The sequence below is a fragment of the Echiichthys vipera genome, assembly GCF_963691815.1.
Source record: "Echiichthys vipera genome assembly, chromosome: 8".
Lineage (NCBI taxonomy): Eukaryota > Metazoa > Chordata > Actinopteri > Perciformes > Trachinidae > Echiichthys > Echiichthys vipera.
The window spans coordinates 2618233-2639333 of NC_139833.1; the positions used below are offsets into that span (position 1 = coordinate 2618233).

Sequence of the window (21101 nt, forward strand, 5' to 3'; positions counted from 1 at the left end):
GCGTGGCTGTGCGCGCGGCTGTGAGTGGCTGTGATTGGCTGTGCGCGGTTGTGTGCGTGGCCTCACATGGCCTCGCTTGGCCGTGGGTGGCTGTGTGCACTCGACCCTGCACTCTCCTGCCCTTTTGTGGGGATCAGCGTGGCGTCTACCTGCTAATTAGGATCAACTGGCACGTGCTTCAACTTACAAGGACATGGAATAAGGAAACGTCCGAGAGACTTTTCTTAAGAACAAATTCATAAAAAACTATGATATAAACAACTTTATACTGTAGATAAATATTGGTGAATAATGCTCATTGTGTATCTCTTTACACTCTACATACAGAGTAGGTCTAGACCGCTGTGTGACTTGATTTACAGAGGACTACCAAAACAACAGTACGACTGCAGGGGGAATAACATCAAAACAAATGCTGTAACTGCAGACTTTGGGGACGTTGATGAGGAAGCAAATAAATAACCCTTGTTTTCTTCATGCACAGAATGTTTACTCTGTGCAGATGTGCGCGTATGATCTGATGCGGTTCACACTTGAGTCCCTTTCTTTCCGCTGAGCTGGGCTTCTGCCAGCTGGAGGCCTTCGCTCTCCCTGTTGCATTACTCCGACACGTTTGAGGCTCGTGCGCTCTCCTACACAGACCCACAGTGCAAACTGCTGGCTGGTCCTCCACACTCCTGACCAAAACCACAGGCAGGGTGACTGTGGCTTCACTGGTCAGGGAAAGCAGAGGGTCCACAAAAACAAAGGTAAACACTAAGACTCTTATAATAATAAATGTGCCGGTTCACCTCTGTGCTGCAGGATAAACAAAAACACAGACGTGCGCACCTTGGATTGAAATCATGTCTGGTCTCTTTAAACAAGCGCTTCATCCAAACTCTGGTGAGTGAAATGGTGGAAAACCCAAAATGGAGGCCCTGGCTGAGGTTTCCGAGGGACATGACCATACAGAGCTGTAATTATATACGCCGTAACGCTCTGTGGATCACACGGGCGCACAGACGCTTGGAGTCCTTGTAAAACAAACACACAGCTTTTCCACAAACCCTGACCAGAAAACATAACTTTGCATTGTAAAGAACACGGACGTTAAACCTCTCGCTCCGCAACATTAGAAGGCTGCAGCTCGTAAGAGACGTAAGTGGTGTTTCAAAAGTCACAGCACGTGGAATCGCTGTTTTGTGTCAGTTCTTGCGTCCACAATAAGCATTGGCTTTACCGCAGTGAGAGGATAATAGTCACTCTTGTTAATGTCACTCAGAGGCTGTGATGGGCAGCGCGTTAGCTTGTGACACGGGTCTTTGTGACCGGGTGGTTAGACAAACCGTAAACAGTGGAATGGCTGCAATCACTGTGGCCACTCGCCACTTTCTCTCCCTTTTCTACCTTTTGATGAAGCTTCATGTTCAAGTGCAGCAGATTCCTCTACATACCTTTAATGACAAAAGCATGTGATACAGAGTGATGTAACAGTACTGACATGTGTTATACTGCATGCATGTGGTGGACAGACTGTAGCTGGAGGTAGTTTTCTGGAATAGGCACAAAAATATAAGAGCCTGACAATAAGCCCCCCACCCCCCTCGCAGCTCTCCTCTCTCCGACCTCAGCATCTTCTTAAAACAGTGACCTGCAGTCCTTCATGTCAATGGTCTGGGATCCTGATGACGTTATAGAGCGGCAATCATGTTTCATTTTTTATTTTACAATGGAGTCAGTATCAACGCTTCTGTGGCTGAAGTACGAGATTTCAAGATTCAAGATCCAAGAATCTTTATTTATCCTGAGGTAAATTATTGTGCAACAGTTTACTCCTGGTCGGGAATGAGTCCTGACCCCAAGTGAAGGAGTTCAAGTACCTTTGGGATCTTGTTCACGAGTGAGGGGACGATGGAGCGTGAGTTTGGCCGGAGAATCAGAGCAGCGGGGGCGGAGCTGCAGTCGCTCTACCGCACCGTTGTGACGAACAGAGAGCTGAGGAAGACAAAGCTCTGGATCTACCGGTCAGTCCTGGTTCCTACCCTCACCTGTGGTCATGAAAACTGGGTCAGGACCCAAAGAACCAGGTCGCGGGTACAAGCGGCTGAAATGTGTTTCCTCAGGAGGGGGTCTGGAGTCTCCCTTAGAGAGAGGGGGAGAAGTTCAGCATCCGTGAGGAACTCGGAGTAGAGCCGCTGCTCCTTTGCGTTGAAAGGAGCCAGTTGAGGTGGTTTAGGATCATCTGGTAAGGATGAACCCTGGGCGCCTCCCTAGGGAGGTGTTCCAGGCACGTCCAGCTGGGAGGAGGCCTCGGGGAAGACCCAGGACCAGGTGGAGAGATTAGATATCCACACTGGCCTGGGAACGCCTCAGGATCCCCCAGTTAGAGCTGGTTAATGTGGCCCGGGAAAGGGAAGTTTGGGGTCCCCTGCTAAAGCTGCTGCCCCCGTGACCCGACCCCGGATAAGAGGCTGAAGATGAGATGAGTTTCAATACAAAGATGGGAAAGGATCAGAGTGACAATAAGCATAAAAACATAAATCAAATCAAAATAAAACAATAACTAAATGTGACAGAGTGCAACAGACATTGTGGTTAAACGCAGGTTTATACAATATACAACAATACGCAGCGTGCAGTTTAACAGCATGTTGAAGTAAAATAAGTACAAACTAAATAAGTGACAACAGTGTTAAAAGCTCACTAATCCCAAACGTCTGTGAATGATGCTCTAACTCTTTGGAAAGCCTTAATGATTCTTCACGCAGGATGTTTGAATGGCTGTGCCTGATTGATCCGCTGGAACGTCCCGTGTGCCATTGTTTCAGCTCCTATCACAGAGCAGTTGTTGATTCAGACGCACACTTCCTCCTCATCTCTTCCTGCGCTCCACCGTCTGATTCCCCGCTGCCGTTCAGGAAGCGCTCTGCTCTCTGGCTGTGTCCGCATCAGTCGAGTTACTCCCCTGAATCTGCAGTGTCATTCTAAGGCCGCGGCGCTTGTGATCTATGATGCTGTTTTATTCAACAGTAATGTACTAAGGAATCAAATGTCTGCTGTTGTGTTCACGCAGTATGGCAGTTGAGGAAAGCTCCCTTTTGTGGAATTATTCCATTAATTAATCTGCAGATTATTTTCTGGATTAATCAGTTAATTGTTCAACTATAAAACATCAGAAATCACAACATCCTAGAGCCCCAGGTGACGTCATCACATATTTAGTTCCTGATTGAATAATTACTGAAATTACTCGACTATCAAAACAGTTGCAGATGAATTTTCTGCCGGTCGACGAACGGATTTATACCGTAGACCCGTCGCTGCAGCTCTACTCCCATTAACTCGTCTCAGTCTAACGTGGGAATGAGGTCATTTGTCAGAAAGAGTGTTTTTTGTATGATCTAGAAAACAATAAGTGCTGCAACTTATGATGATTTTCAATCAATATCACTTAAATATAGGGGTTACTGTGGCTTAGTGGGATAGTGGATCGTCCTCCATTTGAGAGATTGGCAGTTTGATCCCCACCTCCCCCGGTCCACATGTCGAAGTGTCCTTGGGCAAGACACTGAACCCTGAATTGCTCCCCGTGCTGCACATGGGTGTGTGAATATGGTGTGAATGGTTAAATTAGATGGTCTGTAGATGTCCACTGCATCAGTGTGAATGTGTGTGTGAACGGGTGAACGTGACAAACACTGTGAAAGCGCCTTGAGTAGTCAGAAGACTAGAAAGTATATATATATATATAAGTACAAGTCCAGAAAGCACATAATCTGCCGATAATTCTCTGGATTAATCGTTTAGCCTGTGAAACATAAAACAGTGATGCTGACGTCATCGAGCGTCCTGTTTCCGCTGATCAACCGTCCAGACCCCGAGAATATAACTTTATTTCTAACGTGAGACAGAAAATCTCCACATCTGACAACCTGGAAGAGTCCGATGTTTGACTTTTTTACTCCAAAATTTACTTCAACGATTAATCGATTATCAAAATAGAAAATAATAATATTCATTTTCCGTCAGTTGACTCAACGATTAACGGTAAAAACTCACCTCAAATCTAACCTACGAATAATTTAAATCTATTTGTGGAAAAGCTGCTGTTTTGGATGATTCACTAAACGATATTTTAAACGTACATTTAATCTCGCAACTACCGTATTTTTCGGATTATAAGTCGCAGTTTTGTCAGAGTTTGGCCGCGGGGGTGGGATTTATACTCTGGAGCGACTTATGTGTGAAATTATTAACACATTACCGTAAAATATCAAATAATAGCCCGGGCTGTTATAATTGGAACTGCAACTGACGATGACTCTGACGTAAGCGACGTACCGATAGAAGAGGAAGCGGCGCGTTGTCGACCTTTGGAGTTGGCGGAGTTGTTCAGAAGTGACGCAGAGGAAGAAGAGTTCAGTGGAGTAAGAGATTAGCAGTGACAGAGTGTTTGGTAAACGTAGAGCATGTTCTATATGTTATAGTTCTGTGTGATTAGTGACAGAGTGTTTGGTAAACGTAGAGCATGTTCTATATGTTATAGTTCTGTGTGATTAGCAGTGACAGAGTGTTTGGTAAACGTAGAGCGTGTTCTATATGTTATAGTTCTGTGTGATTAGCAGTGACAGAGTGTTTGGTAAACGTAGAGCATGTTCTATATGTTATAGTTCTGTGTGATTAGCAGTGACAGAGTGTTTGGTAAACGTAGAGCGTGCTCTATATGTTATAGTTCTGTGTGATTAGTGACAGAGTGTTTGGTAAACGTAGAGCATGTTCTATATGTTATAGTTCTGTGTGATTAGCAGTGACAGAGTGTTTTGGTAAACGTAGAGCATGTTCTATATGTTATAGTTCTGTGTGATTAGCAGTGACAGAGTGTTTGGTAAACGTAGAGCATGTTCTATATGTTATAGTTCTGTGTGATTAGTGACAGAGTGTTTGGTAAACGTAGAGCATGTTCTATATGTTATAGTTCTGTGTGATTAGCAGTGACAGAGTGTTTGGTAAACGTAGAGCATGTTCTATATGTTATAGTTCTGTGTGATTAGTGACAGAGTGTTTGGTAAACGTAGAGCATGTTCTAAATGTTATAGTTCTGTGTGATTAGCAGTGACAGAGTGTTTGGTAAACGTAGAGCATGTTCTATATGTTATAGTTCTGTGTGATTAGCAGTGACAGAGTGTTTGGTAAACATAGAGCGTGTTCTATATGTTATAGTTCTGTGTGATTAGCAGTGACAGAGTGTTTGGTAAACGTAGAGCATGTTCTATATGTTATAGTTCTGTGTGATTAGTGACAGAGTGTTTGGTAAGCGTAGAGCATGTTCTATATGTTATAGTTCTGTGTGATTAGCAGTGACAGAGTGTTTGGTAAACGTAGAGCATGTTCTATATGTTATAGTTCTGTGAATGACACCAGGCTCGTTCTCAGCTCGTTGTTCATGCGTCATATCACGTAAACACTTACTCAGCCTGTTGTTCTCTGTTCTAGTTTTAGTTTAAATTGCCTTTAAGATGAAATGTCGTTTCTTGGTGTTAGATTTTATCCTCTAGTGCGACTTATATTTATGTTTTTGTCCTTCTTTATTCTGCATTTTCGGCCGGTGAGACTTTTAATCTGAAAAATACGGTACTGCATGTTATTGATTTGCTAATCTGAACACTGAGAATGTTTTTTGCATCTTTGCAAATGAAAATATTAACGCATTATATCAATGTTTGCTCTTACCAGAGATTTATCAGAGAGCTTTATCGTCACACGGCGTCACATTTCGTCGTCACACATCGTTGTCACACATTGTCACATTTGAACTTTTACAAATACATATATAAAATAAATAAATCTAATTTCTTTACAGTGTCTGAAACACAGAGACTCAGAAAGCGTTGCAGCTGCACGGTGACATGTGTCCTGTGTGCAGTCTGTCCTGAAACACACCAGTAACTTACTATTATGCATGAATTATTATCATTATGATCCTATTTTTCACGTCAGAGCCTCATCCTCGTGCTTATTTTCCCACCACGATGAGATGATTTATTTAATAACCCTGTCTTTGCATAATAATCCCTTAAAACAAATAACTGCTGTCCTCCTCTTTCGGGTCACAAAGTTGTGGGAAAGGCTGCTTTAAAAAAAAGATGAATAAGGAATTTTAGTCCCTGTGTCTTTAGCCGATCTTCCCATGATAAAACTATGCGTGGGTCAACACTTAACCATTCATATTTATTAGTACGCACAGTTCCTGCAACATGTACAGAACAGGCCACAAGGTCAAGAGCCCTTTAAACGCTGGAGGAGTTTAAGAAAACAGACACAACCTCCACTGAACTCTCGCAGCAAACACTTAAGTGAGCAAAAAAACTCTGTAAGAGAGAAAAAGTCAGTAATTAAGCAAGAAAGCGACCGTTGAATTGGGTGCAAGAGCGTGTTTCGCAGTCTTTCTTTGATCCTTTCTCTTGGACGTGTACTGATCTGGGTCAGTATTGGACTTTGTCTTGGCTGTTTGCTGCTAAATTGCAAACGCATATGGGCCACTGCGTTGGTATTTAATCTATTTTCTACACGAGTGCAAACCTGCAGGAACGAGAAATGAGGCTGTTCAGAATGCTGCTACACTTCACTGTACTTTACTGTAACTAACTTACTTCAGTAAGAAAGGCTGCTACACTTCACCACACTTTACTGTAACTAACTTACTTCAGTAAGAAAGGCTGCTACACTTCACCACACTTTACTGTAACTAACTAACTTCAGTAAGAAAGGCTGCTACACTTCAATGTACTTTACTGTGACTGACTTAGTTCAGTAAGAAATGCTGCTACACTTCACTGTACTTTACTGTAACTAACGTACTTCAGTAAGAAAGGCTGCTACACTTCACTGTACTTTACTGTAACTAACTTACTTCAGTAGGAAATGCTGCTACACTTCACTGTGCTTTACTGTAACTAACTTACTTCAGTAAGAAAGGCTGCTACACTTCACTGTGCTTTACTGTAACTAACTTACTTCAGTAAGAAAGGCTGCTACACTTCACTGTGCTTTACTGTAACTAACTTACTTCAGTAAGAAAGGCTGCTACACTTCAATGTACTTTACTGTGACTGACTTAGTTCAGTAAGAAATGCTGCTACACTTCACTGTACTTTACTGTAACTAACGTACTTCAGTAAGAAAGGCTGCTACACTTCACTGTACTTTACTGTAACTAACTTACTTCAGTAGGAAATGCTGCTACACTTCACTGTGCTTTACTGTAACTAACTTACTTCAGTAAGAAAGGCTGCTACACTTCACTGTGCTTTACTGTAACTAACTTACTTCAGTAAGAAAGGCTGCTACACTTCACTGTGCTTTACTGTAACTAACTTACTTCAGTCAGAAAGGCTGCTACACTTCACTGTACTTTACTGTAACTAACTTACTTCAGTAAGAAAGGCTGCTACACTTCACTGTGCTTTACTGTAACTAACTTACTTCAGTAAGAAAGGCTGCTACACTTCACTGTACTTTACTGTAACTAACTTACTTCAGTAAGAAAGGCTGCTACACTTCACTGTACTTTACTGTAACTAACTTACTTCAGTAAGAAAGGCTGCTACACTTCACTGTACTTTACTGTAACTTACTTCAATAAGAGAGGCTGCTACACTTCACTGTACTTTACTGTAACTTACTTCAATAAGAAAGGCTGCTACACTTCACTGTACTTTACTGTAACTTACTTACTTCAGTAAGAAATGCTGCTACACTTCACTGTACTTTACTGTAACTAACTTACTTCAGTAAAGAAGGCTGCTACACTTCACTGTACTTTACTGTAACTAACTTACTTCAGTAAGAAATGCTGCTACACTTCACTGTACTTTACTGTAACTTACTTCAGTAAGAAATGCTGCTACACTTCACTGTACTTTACTGTAACTTACTTCAGTAAGAAAGGCTGCTACACTTCACTGTACTTTACTGTAACTAACTTACTTCAGTAAGAAATGCTGCTACACTTCACTGTACTTTACTGTAACTAACTTACTTCAGTAAGAAATGCTGCTACACTTCACTGTACTTTACTGTAACTAACTTACTTCAGTAAGAAAGGCTGCTACACTTCACTGTACTTTACTGTAACTAACTTACTTCAGTAAGAAATGCTGCTACACTTCACTGTACTTTACTGTAACTAACTTACTTCAGTAAAGAAGGCTGCTACACTTCACTGTACTTTACTGTAACTAACTTACTTCAGTAAGAAATGCTGCTACACTTCACTGTACTTTACTGTAACTAACTTACTTCAGTAAGAAAGGCTGCTACACTTCACTGTGCTTTACTGTAACTAATTTACTTCAGTCAGAAAGGCTGCTACACTTCACTGTACTTTACTGTAACTAACTTACTTCAGTAAAGAAGGCTGCTACACTTCACTGTACTTTACTGTAACTAACTTACTTCAGTAAAGAAGGCTGCTACACTTCACTGTACTTTACTGTAACTAACTTACTTCAGTAAGAAATGCTGCTACACTTCACTGTACTTTACTGTAACTAACTTACTTCAGTAAGAAAGGCTGCTACACTTCACTGTGCTTTACTGTAACTAATTTACTTCAGTCAGAAAGGCTGCTACACTTCACTGTGCTTTACTGTAACTAACTTACTTCAGTAAAGAAGGCTGCTACACTTCACTGTACTTTACTGTAACTAACTAACTTCAGTAAGAAATGCTGCTACACTTCACTGTACTTTACTGTAACTAACTAACTTCAGTAAGAAAGGCTGCTACACTTCACTGTGCTTTACTGTAACTAACTTACTTCAGTAAGAAATGCTGCTACACTTCACTGTACTTTACTGTAACTAACTTACTTCAGTAAGAAATGCTGCTACACTTTACTGTACTTTACTGTAACTTACTTCAGTAAGAAAGGCTGCTACACTTCACTGTGCTTTACTGTAACTAACTTACTTCAGTAAGAAATGCTGCTACACTTCACTGTACTTTACTGTAACTTACTTCAGTAAGAAATGCTGCTACACTTCACTGTACTTTACTGTAACTAACTTACTTCAGTAAAGAAGGCTGCTACACTTCACTGTACTTTACTGTAACTAACTTACTTCAGTAAGAAAGGCTGCTACACTTTAACACTGTTATACTTATCTCTCCTTATCACTAATTTAGTTTGTACTTATTTTATTTAATCTGCTGCTAAACTGCACGCTGCGTATTGTTGTATATTGTATAAACCTGCGTTTAACCACAGTGTCTGTTGCACTCTGTCACATTTAGTTATTCTTTGATTTATTTGATGTTAGCTTTATTTTATTTGATTGATGTTTTTATGCTTATTGTCACTCTGACCCTTTCCCATCGTTGTACTGAAACTGTTGCACGATCATTTCCCTCGGGATAAATAAATAAAGCTTCTTGAATCTTGAATCTTGAATCTAGAGCTGCAGGATCAACACTGTTCAGGCCGAAGAAACCCAAAAACCGTCACTTTTTTACTAATGAAACTGTTCATAACTGGTTTATTCCCTGTCTTATTTGATTATTGTGTTTTTCCTTGAGTCAGAGTACAGTTGAATTGTCTCGTATTGCTCCTGAAAGCATCAGGAACTCTTCTTTGGGCTTGGTGTTGACGTTGACACAGTTACAGCTTGCATTGAATGTGTGTAGTCGATCCCACGCAGTCCTGGAGTAAATACTCTGTAGCGTACCAAATGTGGACTGATCAGTGGCTGAAAATAGTCCCCATAAAATGCGCAACATTTGCTAAAACCTTTGCCCTGATGTTTAAATTACTGAGATGTTCTTTTCTTAATGAATCCACGTCTTTGTGAGCTGCAGCGCTCGGCGTGCGGCCACAGACGGAGCAGAGGAGTCAGAGAGTAGAGTTAGTTAGAGACGGACTCACACATTGTTGGGGAGAAATCATTTAGTCACACTGTGATTATATATTGACTGTCCTCGGTGCAAAGACTCATATATTTTAATGACTGCAGGGTGTCATGTATGCATTGTGCACATCTGGATGGACTTAAAGTGCGGTGACGTGTGCAAAAAAACATCTAAATCTATTTCACAGCTTTGCCAAACTTTACAGTCCGCCCCTCGTAGGCTGGTCGGTGACCGGCGTGCACCTCTACATGCTCTAGTTTGACTTGTAGTTTCATATGAGGGGAAACAGGCGATCAGACTGTAGCTACCAAAGGGAAACGCTGCACCACTGCAGGCGGCCAAAACTGCCAAGTCATCACAAAACTCTGTATCAAACATGGACATAAACACAGATGTGCGTACACAGACCTTGCCTGTTCCCTGTGCCTCACTCAACGCACACACAGGCCCACCGCTCTCTTGTCTTTCCATTACGACCTTTGTTTTTGGCTGAAGAGCGTGCAGATTGCTTACTCTCGTGGTTTTCGACCCTCTGTGTGGGGAGCTGTTGTCCAAACTCTGTTGGAGAGGTGTGAAATCGAACCCCATCTGCTTTGGCAAAACCCCCACCACGAGCACAGAAGCTGAATGTGTCTGCAAAAAGCCCCAATTACAAACTCACTTTAAATAATTGATGCTGCGCTTCATAAGAGGCCGTTTTTTTGGTCTGTTTTATGAAATATGGGCTTCCTGGGAGGTCTTTGGCGACTGACACCATTATGTTGATCCCGCTGAATGCCTGTGGCGTCTGAATAATATCGCAGGAAGCATCACCCCTCACTGAGACACCATGTTTAAGAACAACATATTTCATACTGCGCATAACGTTCCCATGCAACTGCTTTAATGTGAGCCTTTTGAGTCGTGGCTGTATGAAAGAGAGAGCAATTTACAGTAACAGTAACTGTAACCATGCCGCATCTGGTTTCAATTAACACAACACTTCTTATATGACTGGATGGCAGCTTTACCCTCTCTCTCTCTCTCTCTCTCTCTCTCCCCCTCTCTCTCTCTCCCCCTCTCTCTCTCTCTCTGCAGCTGCTACGATGCAGCGAGCCGGGGAACATTGGAGCTGGTGCGGCCATATTTTGCTTTTGTTGTGTCGACGATGATTTTCTGCCACTTGTTTCCAGGATTCATTTCTCCTGCAAGGACGAACACCGGGTGATTTACGAACGCCTAAGTGTGCTTGAGCTGCCTGTAGGGTGGTACGGCCATTATGCAAGGAGCGAAAGCTGCGCGCCGGGAGACAGATGTGCATTTTCAATTAATGTCATGTGGTCAAGTGTCTGCTGCACTCGAGGTCGATAACCAGGAAATGCTTGACGAAACACTGACACACGCAGCAGCAGCAGAGTATCGTGAACCCAGGTAGAGTTCAGCAGAATATTATCAGTTATTATCTCTATTGGCTTTCCTTCTCTATCTCCATTTCCTGGAAGTCCAGCCTGAGCCAGTAAATTCCTCAAAGTTAAACCCCATTGATTTACAGGCCTACCTCAGGCACATGATGTGCTGCCTTTCTGGAGGACGAGGTGGAAATCTGCAACTTATTAAAGTGATCATTTAAGAGTTTTAGCCCAAAATGCTCCTTCTCCCTCCCTCACTCCCTCCCCTCGCTCCAGATGGGCCTCATCCTGCAAGCATCTGGAAGTTAAAGCCTTATTTTCTTCTCTCAAAAACACTTCGGCCACGTGTGCTACCCTGAAGGTGAACCCTCAGAGATGTTCCTTTACTTAGTCTTATCCCCCATGCTTTTCCCAGCAGTGTCACTGGACTGAAGGCGTTTCAAACCCCACGGGTGGCGCCATTAATTCACTTTGTCGGAAAGGCCTCGTGGCTAAAGAAAGATGAAAGTAGGCGCTGCTCGAGTTAATTGAAAGCCGTGGCATTGGTCGTCTGCATTGTGCAACACATTAGGGCGCACTCACACTGTTTTTCCACACCGGGCCAAAACAGGTTTTTTCGGGTAAAGCCTAGTGCATTTGACCAGTGTGAGTGCAACCGCTCCGCGCATAACTGCGGCCAGCTGGCCATCCACAGCCCGTCTGAGAGAGGTGGGCTTTTTTGCACATGTACGAGCACGAGCGTGCGCACGTGTACGAGCACGAACACGAGGCCTACGGCGGTTCTGACGTCACTTTATGTGCGCTTGTTGGGACGTAGAAAAAAAGAAGGAGGGACCATGGGCGGACATTTAAAACAACAACAATGGCGGTGAAAGGTTCACGTTGGTGTGATGCGGAGGTGGAGTGTTTACTGCAGATTTGGTCGATGAAAAGATTCAAAAACAGTCGACAAGACGCACAAAAACTCCGAGGTCTACGGAAAGATCTGGAAACAAAGCCACGCATCGCCATGACGTCATCAATGCGTCTGACTTGTTACGGCGTGATGACGTACAGGCAGCAAGAAGCATTCTCCGAGGCCCAGGTAGTGTGAGTACAAACGGGCCTGGAGGGGGGGACAAGGACCCTAAAGCACGGGGCACGGTCTCGAGGGGCTTCTTGGTATGACACCTGCATGTCTGTCTAACACAACAGGAAGACGGGGGGGCAGAGAAGAGACAAGAGCCAGAGACGAGCCACCACACACAGGACATCCTGGGCAAACTCTGTGGGAGGGCGAGGGTCCAGGGGCCTGACGTTTTGTTTGGGTCGGATGTTCTAACTCAAGGAAACTGAGTGGAGGGGAAACTCTTAACACTTTTCTTTTTCTGGACGCCCGGAGGCGAACAGAAGCAGTGGGACACCCGGCAGGTCTTCTGTGAGTCACGGAGGAATATTTTAGCTTCTGTGCTGCAAATTGGTTTCAACTATTAACCAGCAACTAAGCAATTTAGTTGTTAACACATTGCAAAAGCACACGGCTTTTCATCTTGTCAGCCCTTTATTGACAATGCCTTAAGAAGATAACACGCTTTTCTCATTACTCTTTAATTAACTGCATCTCCCGAGTTCATCATCATCTTTCTCCAGATAATTATTTCATCTCTTCAGCTGAGTCTAACCCTGTCACCAGCGTCCCTCAGGCCCGCGCTCTCTCCTCTGTCTTCAATCAGCTCTGCACCAGGCGGCACCAGGGGAGCGAAAACCGGGGCAAACAATAGGAAGCCGATAGGAAACATCTTGCATGTACATCCAGGTCCGCATCTCGACATTGTCTTCCTCTGACATGTAAACAGACCAGAGCTGGGAATAAAATCGGCCGCGTGAAAAGGAAAAGTCCTTGAACCGTGCCGTCAGACCTACACTCACTTTTTTCCAACAGCAAAACTCTTTTTTTTTTGGCTCCTGTGTCCATTTTTTTTTGTTTTTTTAAATACAAATGATCCTTTTTCCCAAACGGAGCTCTTTTTGAGTAATGTGGACGCTGACAAATAGTGAAAAATGGTCATCTTGCCCTTCCTGAGCCTAGGTTTGTCTTTCAGAAGTGGCCTGTGGAAAATGGGAGACAAAAACAGAAAACAGTTCTCCCATAAAATGCAAGATGGACGACTGTGAGAGTCATAGCTTAAACGCAGCTGGTGGAGTGGGTCTGGGTATGAGCTCAAGAAAAACATCAGGAGTTCTAGCAGTTCATGTCCGCCCGGTGCCAAGCATGACACAAAGGCCATTTGTTATTCACATGCAGAGCTTCACGTCGTTTATGGTAAACTCATGATATTTCATCTTATAACTGACTAAATAAACATTCTCCGCTCCATCTGCACGACCAATTCCACTCGGGCAAGTATTAAAGACAAACAAAAACATCAACATAACCCCATTTTCATCACAGGGGGAAAACAAAAGGCAAGACGCCCTCTGGGCCTTGAATTTGGTGCCGTATTTCCTCTAATTCTACATCTCAGGTTTCACTCGGACCCAGTCATCTCGCACAGACACCACAGCAAGACATAGACACCAGCGAAAGCCCCTGAAATCTTAATGAACAATGTCTCCACTGCTGCTCCACCCCCACCCCCAAACACCACCCACCAACCACCAACATAAGCAACTTCAGGAAAGACCCTCACCACAGTACAAGTAGTCTGTGGTCACTTCGTCGAGCTGCTGTTGGCTCCTCCTCCCGCTCCAGCCCAAACCCCCCGACCTCTGTTTTTTTTTTATGATTGGTTATTTGAGCCCGAGCCCAATGAAACTGTACATGTTCCACTGCCAGAGCGGAGCGAACGACCCAAAACCCCCACGCTGGAGTCGGCTGCAGTCGAATGTGCTCCAAATTATTTGCACGGCTGCAGAGCACATGGGGTTGAAAGGCTTATATAAGCCCGTGGTAGGAATATTCAACCCATGTCACCTTCTTTTGAATTCCCTCGGCTCTTTGTCTTTACTTTAGCATCAAAAATAGAAACTTCGGGGAGTCGACAAAGGTCATTCCTTTTTGCATCTTATTAAGTTTCATAGGGAGAGCTCTGGCACTGATGTGTAACATGTACAGGGTGAATTAACAGGATTTTCTAATGACATGCAACATTTTATACGAACAAAAGTCAGTGTAACAATGTGAAAAATCAACATGCAACATAAAGGAAAAGAGTGCCAGCCAGTATGAATGCAGAAACACTGCACCGATGACTATTTAGCACCAAAGTCAAAAGAAACAAACAAGACTCAGGGCGCACTCACACTGTCCCTCCGCACCACGCGTAAACCGTTTTTTCGGGTCAAGCCTAGTGCGTTTGACCAGTGTGAGTGCAACCACTCCGCGCATAACTGTGGCCAGCAGGTCGTCCACGGCCCGTTTGGGAGAGGTGGGCTTTTGTAGAGCGCGTTTGCACGTGCACGAGCACGAGCGTGCGCACGTGTACGAGCACGAGGCCTACGGCGGTTCTGAGGTCATTTCCTGTGCGCCTGTTGGGACGTAGAAAAAAGAAGGAGGGACCATGCGCGGACATTTAAAACAATGGTGGTGAAAGGTTCACGTTGGTGTGATGCGGAGGTGGAGTGTTTACTGCAGATTTGGTCGATGAAAAGATTCAAAAACAGTCGACAAGACGCACAAAAACTCCGAGGTCTACGGAAAGATCTGGAAACAAAGCCACGCATCGCCATGACGTCATCAATGCGTGTGACGTGTTACGGCGTGATGACGTATAGGCAGCAAGAAGCATTCTCCGAGGCCCAGGTAGTGTGAGTACAAACGGGCCTGGGGCGCGGGGGGAGAGGGAGGGGGGGACAAGTACCCTACACACACACACACACACAGGCCCGAAATACACACATACACACACAGACAGGACCTATATACATGCAATTAATGGAGAGATGTCAGAGCGAGGGGGTTGCCAGTGACCGGTGCCCCGAGCAGTTGGGGGTTTGGTGCCTTGCTTAACAGCACCTCGGCAGTGCCCAGGAGATGAACTGGCACCTCTCCAGCCACCAGTCCACGCTCCATGGTCCACACAGGGACTCTCACCTATGGACTGAGCTACTGCCGCCCATATTTGTACATGTCATGGTCACCCCATTAAGTAGTGTGTCGTTGTCGACCAACGGAATGGCGTCCAAGTCAAGTTCAGAAACGTGATCTAGTCGAGTCCGAGTTGAGATCAAGTCCAAAGGCAGTCGAGACCAAGTCAGGACCCAGTTCAGAGAAAATCCAGTCCCATTGAAGACCATCATAGGCACTAGTGTCTTTCCAATGCTTGTATAGTGACTGAGGCGTTAAGGGCTGATCTATAAACAAGACTGGTCCATCTTCCAACATAAAACTAATCTATGCATAGAATTTAGGCAACGCACTGTACAACTGATCCCAAATCAGCAGCCAGGAACCATTTGAGTCCAACAAACAAGGCACAGGACCAAGACCAAGTGCGAGACATCAGACTGAATATATGAGTCTGGACCAACGTGATGGACTGACCGGCTCCTCCGCAGAGCCCAGCCTCTCTAGCAGATTACAGGTAATTCCAGAGCCCGGAGAGCGTGCTTCAAAGGGGCGACACCGCGCTGTGATCTCACCTAAATAACACACGGAAGGTGTCTGGCCGTCGTGTTTAGACTTGTCAGGAATAATTGTGGCCTTCAAAAGACAACATGCAGAGACTGAGGGCGCACTCACACTGTCCTTCTAAACCGTTTGGCCAAAACCGTTTTTTCAGCTAAAGCCTAGTACCTTTAAGCAGTGTGAGTGCACCCGCTCCACGCATAACTCCGTCCACGGCCCGTTTGGGAGAGATGGGCTTTTGTAGAGCCCGTTTGCACATGTACGAGAACGAGCGTGCACACGTGTACGAGCACGAGCACGAGCCCTACGGCGGTAGCGGTATGTGCGCCTGTTCGGACATAGAAAAAAAGGAGGGACCATGCGCGGACATTAAACAACAACAACAATGGCGGTGAAAGGTTCACGTTGGTGTGATGCGGAGGTGGAGTGTTTACTGCAGATTTGGTCGATGAAAAGATTCAAAAACAGTCGACAAGACGCACAAAAACTCCGAGGTCTACGGAAAGATCTGTAAACAAAGCCACGCATCGCCACGACGTCATCAATGCGTGTGACGTGTTACGGCGTGATGACGTATGGACAGCAAGAAGCATTGGCCGAGGCCCAGGTAGTGTGAGTACAAACGGGGCTGGGGCGCGGGGGGAGAGGGAGGGGGGGACAAGTACCCTTAAGCCTGGGGCGCGGTGCGGAAGGACAGGTTGAGTGCGCTCTGAGGGTGCCCTGTGCGGTGTTGCAGTAAATTTTAAAAACGTCCAGGCACCGGGGATCAAATTCACACTAATGCATCTTACTTCAATTCTACTGTTTTCTACGTCTGCCTCATCTCTTCGTGTCTCAGGCCAGTGTCACCTCCAAACAAAACATATCCGATAGCTCGCCCGAGTCTGTGTCCTCTCCTGGACAAACACACGGTAAGTGAGCCGGAGCTCCAGCTGTCAGACCAGGACAGGTTTGGTAGTTTGACCAGACACAAATATAAAAAAAGAGGGTCACCGTTACGCCGCGGATAGCTGGAGCAGTCTGGAGGAGGGCAGATGCATTTCCAAGGGGAGATGCTCTTTTTCCACTGATGAGGATCTCATGTGAAAAGACACTGAAGGAAAACAACGATTTCAGGTTTCAGGGAGACGCAGCTGTGCGTCTGCTCACAGTCCGACCCGCGGAAACAATATATGTGAATAATGGAGCTGTGGAGCCGCTTTCCCTCTCTCTACCTCTCTTTCTCTACCTCTCTTTCTCTTTCCCTTCCTCTACCTCTCTTTCTCTACCTCTCTTTCCCTTCCTCTACCTCTCTTTCCCTCTCTCTACCTCTCTTTCCCTTTCTCTACCTCTCTTTCTCTACCTCTACCTCTCTTTCCCTTCCTCTACCTCTCTTTCCCTACCTCTACCTCTCTTTCTCTTCCTCTACCTCTCTTTCTCTACCTCTCTTTCCCTTCCTCTACCTCTCTTTCCCTTCCTCTACCTCTCTTTCCCTTCCTCAACCTCTCTTTCTCTCCCTCTACCTCTCTTTCCCTTCCTCTACCTCTCTTTCCCTTCCTCAACCTCTCTTTCTCTTCCTCTACCTCTCTTTCCCTTTCTCTACCTCTCTTTCCCTTCCTCTACCTCTCTTTCTCTTCCTCTACCTCTCTTTCTCTTCCTCTACCTCTCTTACTCTACCTCTACCTCTCTTTCTCTTCCTCTCTTTCCCTTTCTCTACCTCTCTTTATCTTTCTCTACCTCTCTTTCCCTACCTCTACCTCTCTTTCTCTTTCTCTACCTCTAATGGCACTGAACGCTTGGAGAAGTACAGAGGAAAGTTCGCTCTTCAGTCTGCACAGAGACACTTCCTGGTGATTTTTGCGTTGCCAGAGCAGATGTGAGGTCAGGAGTCCAAACCAGGTGGCTGAGATTTACTCCCATACTTAATCAGTCTTGCCTTCCTCGCAGATGTTTTTATGCCTCGAGTGGTGCCAGCGTCTCCTTAATCAAAACGCCTTCATTCATAAGTCACAGACAATAAGTGTTGGAGTGCACGAATGCTGGATTTACAGGGTGATTTTACAGCTCTGCGGAGAAAAAGAAGCGTGTTTGCTTCCAAAACAGTACGCTTCGATGAGCAGCGCTCTATCATTTCAGAGCTCTAAAGTTTAAGTCAGTTTGTCAACAAGAGATTACGAACAACGGGGAGAAGTTCAGCATCCGCGAGGAACTCGGAGTAGAGCCGCTGCTCCTTTGCGTTGAAAGGAGCCAGTTGAGGTGGTTCAGGATCATCTGGTAAGGATGAACCCTGGGCGCCTCCCTAGGGAGGTGTTCCAGGCCCGTCCAACTGGGAGGAGGCCTCGGGGAAGACCCAGGACCAGGTGGAGAGATTAGATCTCCACACTGGCCTGGGATCACCTCAGGATCCCCCAGTTAGAGCTGGTTAATGTGGCCCGGGAAAGGGAAGTTTGGGGTCCCCTGCTAAAGCTGCTGCCCCCGAGACCCGACCCCGGATAAGAGGCTGAAGATGAGATGAGATCACGAACAACCTGGTGATGTGCAGTAGTTTGCGTTCAATTCTGTGCTTTTTATTCAATTTGTAAAGCGTGCGTTTTCACCAAACTCTGCAGATCTTTCACTGCTCCCTGATCAGCTCTTAAACAGAGCCAGTCAGAACAGGTTAGTCAGCAGAGTTATTATTACATTAGTTTTGCTCCAAGAACATTTCTCTTCATTGATGTGTTTGCTTGCTGCTGGTAAAGAGGTGAAGCTTATATCAGGGAACTCAGATACCAGTACAGCACTTCCTGTTCCTGTATCATTTCCCTCACTAGTGTCTGTGGTCGCCATCTTCACGGCGAGTCACAGCGTCAAATTGGAAAACGTTTGGCACTAAACACAAAATACAGCTGAGGCTGATGGGATGCTGTCATTGATTTAGCAGGTATTTAGTCATAAACCAAAGTATAGGACAAGTTAATACCTAATTAGACCTAACGATGACACTAGATGAGCAGTGTAACTCCGCACTGAGCAGCCGGACACAGTCAGAATGAGGACACAGTCAGTCCATGAACGTATCTTAGTTGATCGTATTCCCTTTCTCTAAGTGACCCCGTACGTAGCAGATTAGTCACACACACTCTCGATGCACAGGACAAACAACCTCACATCTGCAAAACACTCTGTCTCCATCTGCTCCACCTGATTAACTCCACTGGCAGGACACGAGAGCTGAGTCACGCCATCACACACAGGATGTCACGCAGTTGTTTGGGCTGCAGCCACCTCGCCGCCACGTTTCATCGGCTCGAGTCACAGACGGAGAGATCAATCCCGGATTTGGATTAAGACAGAGGGAGGAGGGGGAGGAGGAGGAGGAGGAGATAGGCACTGAGGAAACAGCCGACCTTCTCCCGGCAACTTCTGCCGCGATGAATCGATGGCGGAGACGTGCCAGAGGAGCTTTTCTGAGTCACTCTCTCTCTCCTGATAGTAGCTGGAGAAGTTTTCAAATCAGAGCCGGAGATGCCGAGTGCATACTGACTCGCTCACTCAGAGGAGAGTTATGTGTTTGTGTGCTGGCTTACACACTCAAATCACTGTTAGTGTGTCTGTTCACACAGAGCATTTATGATCAGTGAAGCAACAGAACACCACACTGTGGAGAAACCGGCTCAATATAGTGATGAAATGGGATCTGCACACTCTCACAACATGTGAACAACCAGTAAATAAGTACAGTTACACAAGTGGGTAGGAGTACTTTGCTCGAGTATTCCCATTTTATGCTTTATCGTACTTCTACTCCATGATTCATTTGACAGCTGCAGTGACTGTTAACCTTTTTTTCAATTTTACTTGGAAACATGTTTGTCTTGCAGAACTGTAACAGAAAATAAAGTAATAAACTGCTGCAAACATTTACATGAAGAGATCAGTACGAATAAAATAATATAATATACATAATGCTGTAATATAACAACATCAAAGGGAGCATTCTGCATCACTGTTGATACTTGCAGGGACGTGTTTTGCTAATAATACTTCTGTACCTTTACTTAAGGAAGCATTCAGATCCTTAAAAGTAACACTCAACAACAAGTGCATGTAAAGGTGCATTAAAGTGTTAAAGTATAAGCAAGCAAAATGTTCTTAAGTATCAAAATTGCTCATTATTCCAAAGAAATGGCCGATGTGAGTGTTGCACTATTATATATTACATGGTTAATATTATTATTAGTGATGCACTGATGTGTAAACACCATTTTCATGTTTGTGGTTTTGGTAGAAATCATTTTAAGGTACTTTACAAGAGTGCATCTTATTTTTCTGAGCTCTTCATGTGTCAAAGTATCTTCCTTTGTAGTGCAGCCAAAGTTTAAAGCACCTTAAATGGAAATAATGAAGTAAAAACTGTACTTGAATCAGTGTATAATTATAGGCTCCTTACTTCCCCATGTGGGACTTTTACCTACTTTTACATTAAAGATCTGACTTCTTCTTCCTCTGTTGTTCACAGCTTTTTTAAATGTGCACGGTAACAAACACAATAATAAGCCTTTCAGCACATCTGGCCCAGCAGCAGACACACGCACAGTAAATCACCACATCTGCACTTTAGCACTACTTTCTGCAGCAGCGCGTTCCCGCAGTGCGCGCAGGAACACGCGGATTCAAACGCAGCTGTCTGGACTGTTCATAATAATATTAGCAGTCTTAATAAGTCACAAACTTTCAAATGAACCGTCAAAGTCTCCGTGTCGGTGCCGCTGTGTTGGTCTCATGACCCGGGTGTTCACTCACCTCTGCCGGCCGAGAACTCCCGGTGGATGCGTCGCTTTAGTGTCGCAGTTAAACTTCCAAGCACCAAGAAAAGGAGTTTGTGTTTTTAAGACTCATTTACACTCAGAGTATCTTCAACCTCTGTAAACAATGTGAAGAGAGGAGAAGAGAGGAGGAGGAGAGAGAGAGAGAGAGAGAGAGGGAGGGAGGGAGAGAGAGAGAGAGAGAGAGGGAGGGAGGGAGAGAGAGAGAGAGAGAGAGGCATAGCTAGAGACGGGGGAGGGTCCTGAAGTGAAGCCAGACAGAGTGGAAAAAGTGTGACAGCGAGGGGACGGGGGAGGAGGGAGGGAGGAGGAGGAGAGAGGAGGAGGAGGGAGAGGAGGAGGAGGAGGAGGAGGGAGGGAGAAGAGGAGAAGGAAGGAAGGTGAGGAGGAGGAGGGAGGGAGAGGGGGAGGAGGGAGGGAGGGAGGGAGAGG

The 21101-nt window shown here is 45.0% G+C and overlaps 1 protein-coding gene across 1 annotated transcript in view; it reads right to left on the minus strand.

The window, feature by feature from the left end:
• pear1 (platelet endothelial aggregation receptor 1) overlaps nt 1-20777 on the minus strand; it is a 72734-nt gene extending 51957 nt beyond the window's left edge. Inside the window, exon 1 of the mRNA XM_083919004.1 lies at nt 20647-20777. The gene's annotated coding sequence lies outside the window, so the exon portion shown is untranslated. The remainder of the gene's footprint in view (nt 1-20646) is intronic.
• Nucleotides 20778-21101: the final 324 nt, after the last annotated feature.